Genomic DNA, 8131 nt, shown 5'->3' on the forward strand with positions numbered 1-8131 from the left:
AACAACCTGTGTACTAAGAATATGAACAGATGAATGGATAACAAATATATAAAAAGATGCTCAATGTTTTAATGTAACGATTTAATCATTTTATTACAAATTAAAACAGAATGAAGTAGCATTCACAGCCCTATAGACTGGCAAAATTCAGAAAGTCACATGACATCAAACGTTGGGGATTTTATGGAGCAACAGAAACTCTTATACCATCCTGGCAGGAGTGCACATGTAACATAACCATTTTGGAGAGCAATATGGGTATCTTAAAGTTTGAGCTAACCCTAAACTAGGCAATTTCCCCGCAGGCCTAAGTGTGTACCCAACATGGTAGGCACAAAAATATTCACTGTGGTATTGTGTTTAATATCATAAAAATAACATCATAAATGTTCTTCAGAAGCATAGACAAGTCATTTTAGTATAAACTAGTTAACTTTACTGAGCTCTTACCACGTGCCAGACACTATGCTAGGTGCCATGACATAACACTGAACTAAACAGATGAAGATCCCTATCTTCATGGAACTTACATTGTAGCAGATGAAGACAGACACTAAATAAGCCCTTAAAATATATGCAACCACACGTGTGGTCATGGCATTTAGAACAAAGGCATCGCTATGATTCAATGGGGTCGAGAACTGTTTCATCAATTAATGGTGTCCAAGCAACTGAATATGCTTGGGAAAAAAATGAACCTTGAGACCGTTAACCAAATGGTGGAGTAGGAAGTTCTAGGAGGTCAACCCCCAACTGATATAGCCAGTAAACCAGAAAAATTGATCAGAATCAACTGGTTCTGCACTCTGACTGGACACACAGCAAGCAGGAGAGCACTACGTGAAAGTGGAGAGCTGGTCCCAGGTGGAAGAGTGACACAGGCCAAGCAGCTGCCACCACCCATCCCTCGGGCCTGCTGCACTGACCTCGTGACCTGGGCTCGAAGAACCAGGCTAGGGCCAGGGGTGGTGGTAGAAAGACTGCCCTCAAAAAGTCTGGGTTGCATATTTTGCACATTTAGGTCTCAGCTCTCTCAGGCTTCAGAGTTCCCTTGCTGGCATCTGTCAGAGATTTCAAGAGCTAGGAACACCTTTGCTTTTCCTTCCTTTTTTGGAGCCAGAAACTTAAGGAAATCTTTGTCAGGTCACTGTGGTCTGACCACAGATAACAGAACAGAAACATCAGAGACCACACACAACAAGGGATACGCACTTTGCAAAAATAGTTTGGAAAAGTTACAAACAGATGACTCTAGCCCCAAACAAGCACAAACCAGCAATCCCTGAGGAGTGGGAGAACCTGATTTCTAAAGTTACCACATTAAGATACTCAGAATGCCTAATTCTCATTAAAAAAAAAAAAAAAGCCAAAGCAAACAAAGAAATGAGAAGATATGGCCCATTCTCATGAAACAAAGAATTGGACAGAAACAATCCCAGAAGAAATACAGACATTGGAATTATCTTAAATGTGCTCAAAGAGCTAAAGGAATTTATGGACAAATAATTAAAGGAAATCAGGAAATTATATATGAACAAAATGAGATTAATAAAAAGACAGAAATTATGAAAAGGAACCCACAAAACTTCTGGAGATGAAAAAAATTAAAAAAAAAACCTCACTAGAGGGTTCCAACAACATACTTGAGCAGGCAGAAGACAGGATCAACAAACTTCAGATAAGGCAATTGAAATTACCCAGTTGGAGAGGGGGAAAAAAAAGAGAATGAAAATGAACAGGGCTGGGGCACCTGGGTGGCTCAGTCATTAAGCATCTGCCTTCGGCTCAGGTCATGATCCCAGGGTCCTGGGATGGAGCCCCGCATCGGACTCCCTCCTCCGTGGGAAGACTGTTTCTCCCTATCCCACTCCCCCTGCTTGTGTTCCCTCCTTGACTGTGTCTCTGTCAACCAAATAAATAAAATCTTAAAAAAAAAAAAAAAGAAAAACTTAAAAAAGAAAAAAAGAAATGAACAGGGCCTAAGAAACGTGTGGGACAACATAAAGCATACCGACATATGCATCGTAAAGAGAAGAGAGAGATTTGAAAAACTAATGCCTAAAAACTTCCCAAACCTGCGGTATCTGGATGGCTCAGTCGATTGGGCATCCAACTCTTGATTTCAGCTCAGGTCATGATCTCAGTGTTATGAGATCCAGCCCCACATCAGGCTCTGTGCTCAGCACTGAGTCTGCTATCCCTCTCCCCATGCACACACACAAACACACATGCTTGCACATGCTCTCTCAAATAAATCTTTAAAAACAAAAAAAATAAACAAACCCAAAAAAACTTCCCAAACTTGATGCAAGACGTGAGTACACACACCTAGCAAGCTTAATAAACTCCAAGCAGGATAAAACCAGCGGTCAACCAACACTGAGACAGATTATAGGCAAACTGGTGAAACTTAAAGATAAAATCCTTGATAAGACAAACAGCCACTTTCTCATCAGACACCACTAAAGTCAGAAGGCAGTGGGATGACATATTTAAAAGCTGTCAACCAGGATTTCTACATCCAGCAAATGATCCTTCAAGAATGAAGTTAAGACTCCTCCTTCTCTGTAACTTCAAAACGGATGGGAGGCACGCGGGGAGGACTCATCTGCCCAGCTCCAGCAGATCCTGTCCAGACTGAGCTGAGGGGTTTAACGGGGGATAAAAAGCAATGAGGGTGACTTAGAGCCATACTGTGGGGAAATGAAATGTGTGTCCTGGATTTGAGTGTAGAGAGGAAAACCTTGGTCCAAATCCAAGACACACCACATCCCTACTGGGATGTTTGGGCAAGTGGTGCTTCAAGCTCTTGATTGGAGGCAAGGTGAGTCACAGCGCTCAACACAGGGGGTCACTGTGGGGTGTAAATGAGGTGACACATCCTGGCTGTAGCTGTGAATAATCATCTGGCATCAACACACATTCCTGCAGCCACATCTGCTCATCCTCCATGCACTGCCCCTCCTCTTCACCTGCATATGCCTTCAACACCCCACATCCTTCACAAGTGTCTGAGGAGAGGCCAGGGGCATTGACTTTCATGGATTTTAGGTTGAAGTAGAGCATTTCAGGATGATGGGGGTTCTGTGGAGGGAGGAGGCAGGGCTTTCCCAAAACGTGTCTTCTGTGATCGATGACCACCGAGCCGCCTGGCTGTAGCCTACAGGATCGCACCTACACTGCAGGAGGCCCGTGTGAACCTCATTGACCTCGACTTTGTAACTCCACCCAGTGTTACAACGGGTGCATTCATTCAATGTGTGTACAGGGTACCCTGAAGGCAAGATCGACACCTGCCAGGTAACTTCCCTTCGGGTGCCCCTTTCCCTGCCAACACCTCTTTTGTGAATCCCTGAACTCCACTCCCTCCAGGGCCCTGCTTCAGTGACCCTTTCCCTGGTCCCATCTTGTAGCAGTGCGGATGGGAGGTGACACCTGGGGCCCCTACAAAGAACCAGTCACCACACAGAGCTTTATCCCACCATGACACAGAGATCATACCACCCGAACACCACCCTTGAAGAGAATGCTTACCTCTCCTCACCAGAATACAAAACCTTCCAATCCACTAGTACACACATGCCCATGCATGCATACAGCCTCATACATGGACACATGAGTCGCTTATCTTCCCTCCTCACTGCAAGGAGACCCGTGACAATCCATCCCCTTCTCACATCCACCTGAACCTGTTGATACCAACTCAAAGCTTACCACCACCACTTGTGTTCATGGCAGCAAGAAGTCATGGGACAGAAGAAACTGTCCTTCCAGAGCCTATGGCCCTTCTGGGCAGGGGAAAAGTGGCTCAGAGAGTGACTTCTGTGTCCTTCTGGGCAGGGGGACAGCAGCGGGCCTCTCATGTGCAGAGACAATGTGGCAAACACCTATGTGGTCGTGGGAGTCACAAGCTGGGGTGTAGGCTGTGCCCGAACTAAGCGCCCCGGAGTCTACATGGCCACCTGGCCCTGTCTGAACTGGACTGCTTCCAAGATCGGTTCTAATGCCTTGCACATGGCTCAACTGCCCACCCCTCCCCATCCGACTTCTCAAGCAATCCCGGCTAGACAACCCTCTGCCCGCCCTTCTGCTCACCCTCCTTGGTATTTCCAATGCCCTCCTCGACCTCCTCCCAGCCCCCCTGCATCTCGACCTCGACCCAAACCCCTGGCCCCAAACCCACCCCCTCCCCCACCTATCACTAAAGCTCCCCAAGTACTTTCTTTTGCCAAGCGACTAAAGCAACTCACAGAGATCTTGAAGGGGAAGACCTTTTCTAATGCAAAGGGGTATTACGAAATGGAGACCGCAGATCTTCCAGAACTGACTGCTGCCTCCTGATCCAACCCCACTCCCAACAGACCCAGTGAGCCCTTTACTCCCAAGAAAACAAAGATGAAATAAATAAATATAAATATAGATATATATTATATATCTATATTTATATTTGCTTTCTGGACTTCTTCCTACCTGCCCTCCCCGACTCAATCCAAACCCTCCCCCAGCAAATCTGTCCTCCCTCTGTCACCCTCCAACAGGGTGGAATTGCTTGTGTGTCAGGGGTCATTGTGGTTTCCTAAATCTTGATTTTTGAAGTTGGAACAAGGCGATCTGGGGTGACAGGCCAGGTATGGTCTGCATCTCACACTCAGAATCTCTGCTTATTAAATCAGTGCAGGTGGGCCCTGGAACACTTCTGTGAGGTGAGCTGACTCAGAAGGAGGGGTGTGGGTCTGAGTCCATTGGAAGAATGACCCCAGTCTGAAGTTTTGTAGCGTGGCCATCTGATGCTCAGTCCACATGGCCAACCCCAGGCAGGAGTCTGCCCTCAATCAGAATTGCTTATGTCCATCTGTGAATTCCTGAGAAAGAGATCTCGATGGTCTCAGGTCAACTGCCCACTCTGGTCAGGGCCCAGATCAAGCCTAAATGCTGGATTAGCCACTTGAGAATTAAAGATGGCAGGCTCCAGAAAGAAACCCCTGGGCTCCTGGCTGGGCAGTTGCTGCAACAAGCAACAGTCTCATACCTGTTCACCTGTTCACTGTGTGCACATGTTTCAAGTGCAAGATGGTCCTATATTCTGGTTGCAAAGACAGATGGCAGAGGGTACAGGAGCATGAGGGAGGAACTTTGGGTGAGGAAGACCAAGGACCCTGTCTTTTCCTGCTGGGGCTGCAACAGGGAATGATGAAGCAGGCATGAGTATTTTCAGGATTCGTCAGTCTGTCTGGGTTCAAACAAACCCCCTGCTTTACCCCTCATCAGCTATGTGGCCTTGGGAATATGGCCAGAGGGTTGTGTGACAATGAAATTAGGACAGATGTGAAGCTTTCTGAGCAGAGCGTGACACGCCATACATGCTTATAGATGTGGGCTCTAGAGCCAGCTGGTGATGAGATGCTGGGTAACCTTATACTTATGCAAGGGCACTTGGGTGTATATCGTCTGTGCACTTATGAGCCACTTATGACTCTATGTCATCTCCTTACGGCAGCTATGTTCACGGCGACACCTCCCACTCCCACCTGGAAAGACTATTTGACAAGTTGTATATAGGCAAGCTTTCTCAGCAGTAAAACAGGACAAAAAAACAATCAATGTGAGACAGAGACAGTGGTCTGTAGGACTAAGCTCTTATCGCTGAATGACAGACCACACAGCCAAAGACATCTAATGTGCATTCCTGATCACCTGCCTCATGCCTTCCCCTTCCCCTTCACTTTTTACCCTGCTGCAGTCAGTAGCTGCCTCTTTCTCTCTCAATGTGGGCATTCTCCAGACCCTCTTCTCTAGGGTTATTTAAATCTCTAGTAGTTTCAAGTATCTCCTAAATAGTGATGACGCCAAATCTGCACCTCCACCAACATTGCTTCCCTTGGCAGCAGACTCGGGTAATGGCCTACCAGATTTGGACTAGTAGGTTCTGCCACACAGGGACAAATAACATATGAAAAGCAAATACTTAATTCTTGCCCACCCCAAACATCAGTTGGTGCCAACACCTAGGTGTGACATCATCTCTAGCTGTTTCTTTTCTCCTCACTGCCAAATACAACTTTTCAAACTGTACTAAGAACGCACAACAGCACCGATTCTGAGCCAATGGGGCACACAGAAATGATGCCTTCAGGCTCGATTCCCCATGAGCAGACCTTGTCCTCGGCTCAGAGGAAAGGAGACACAATGTTGGCAGAGTCTCCTGTGGCAAGAGCTAGGACGGGTGTGCACCCCGTCGGGGTGGAAAATGCCCACAGGACCCAGAGTTCCCTGACTGTACCGCTGCTCAGGTAGGGGCTGAGCCTTGTTTACCCAGGTACCCTCATCTCATGACCCGTGTATGGCAAGTGGTAGGTGGTTGGTGAGCATAGCGAGGGGCTGCCCCTTCCATCCCCCCCTGGAGCAGAGGGACCTGTTCCAAAGCCAAACCCAGACCTAAACTCCAGGCTGGAAGACCTTCAACAGCTGGCGCTCCGCCATCCACTTCGCAAGGTTTCTTTCATTCAACCAACATCTTTTGGGCACACCCAACACATCTGGGAAACAACCTTCCCTGTCAGGCTGCACTGCCCTCGCCCCCACACCGCGGAATGAACCCAAAGATCCGTGCTTCTCCCGCCTGGGCCTGCCACCTGAGGGAAACGAGGTAGGACCCCGGACTCCCCCGGTGGGCCCGCCGGTGGCCAGCCATGTCCCAGTCGGCGCCCGTCCCCCGCCCCGCCCCGGTCCCTGTTCTGCACCGGGCCTCGTTCCGCCCCGTCCCCCGGTCCCTGTTCCGCCCCGTCCCCCGGTCCCCGTCTCGCCCCGCCCCAGTCCCCGTTCCGCCCCGTCCCACCCCGTTCCCCGGTCCCCAGTCCGCCCCATTCCGCCCCGGTTCCCATCTCGCCCCGCTGCGCCCCGCCCCCGCCCCACCCCGTCCCCCAGTCCCCGCCCCGCCCCACTCTGCCCCGTCCCCCAGTCCCCGTTCCGCCCCGTCCCCCGTCCTGCCCCGCCCCGGTCCCGCCTCAGAGCCCTCGGGCCAGCCGGGTTCTCTCGGCGCCGCACTCCGCTTCCGGCTCCATTGGCGTCCTCGCAGCTGCTAGGCAACCGCACAAGGACCCGCAGGAGGGCTGCCCGGCCTGAGGCCTGAAGGACCCCTCTGGGGTACAGGCTGGCTAGCGCGGTGCCGGGAGGGAGGACGGGAGGTGCCCGGCATAGCCGGGCGTGGGTAGGCCTGGTTGGCCGCAGGGTCGGCGGGCGGCGGGAGGGCCTCCTGCGGTGCTGAGGGGCGGGGACACGGGTAAATGCAGCTGGGTCGTGTTTCCCTCTTTGGTGTAGGCATTTGTAGTTTGTGGCCTTTTCGTGTCTTCTTTAGTAAAATACTTAGAAATCCCAGGGCGCCTGGGTGGCTCAGTCTGTTAAGCCTCGGCCTTCAGCTCAGATCAGGATCTCCGGGTCCAGGGCGGGAGCCCCGCTGGGCTCCCAGCTCAGTGGATGAGCCTGCTTCTCCCTCTCCCCCGCCCCTCCCCCTGCTCACTCTCTATTTCAAATACACAAAAATCTTTAAAAAATATTTAGACATCCCGCACTTGAAAGTTTCCTCAATTACCAGTGGCTGTATGAAGCAAAGACTAAAAGTACACATGAAAAGTGTAAAAACAAATTTGCATTTGGTTTGTTTGAATAACTTGCTCCTGATTATGTCCTCATCAAAGACGCGCAAGTCCTGTGCTGCATTATTTGGTTGTCACTTTCGGTTTTGTTAAATAGCTGAGGCCTTTGTAACTCTTACCACGTGCTGTTGGGCTGGGTCACTGTGTCTATGTCTGAAAATCTCTATATGAAGCATTAAAGTAGGATAAGAAATTACAGCAGCACCATTTTGATGAGTCCAGATGTTTTCAAGGTTGGAAATAAATCTTAACTCAGTGAAAAGAAGCTGAAGACATACAGAAAACACATAGGAAATGACTGAAGTGAGTCCTTCCTGCTCATTTACATTAGAAGTAATGAGCGGATGTCTCCAGTTAAAGGCAGAGCTCAAGTTAGGATTAGGTTTAAAAGACAAGATCCAGCTGCATGCTGTCTCCAGGAGGTTCACCTGGGACCCAGTGACACAAAGAGGGTTAAAGTGGGAGGGTGGAAAAGATCC

General features: G+C 49.4%; 1 pseudogene; it reads left to right on the forward strand.

Annotated features, from left to right (window-relative positions):
- The first annotated feature begins 2781 nt into the window (after positions 1–2781).
- LOC141371991 (acrosin-like) lies at positions 2782–4341 on the forward strand (annotated as a pseudogene).
- The last annotated feature ends 3790 nt before the right edge of the window (positions 4342–8131 follow it).

The sequence above is a fragment of the Callorhinus ursinus genome, unplaced genomic scaffold (assembly GCF_003265705.2).
Source record: "Callorhinus ursinus isolate GAN/ISIS: 27379988/994484 unplaced genomic scaffold, GSC_fseal_2.0 scaffold201, whole genome shotgun sequence".
Taxonomy (NCBI): domain Eukaryota; kingdom Metazoa; phylum Chordata; class Mammalia; order Carnivora; family Otariidae; genus Callorhinus; species Callorhinus ursinus.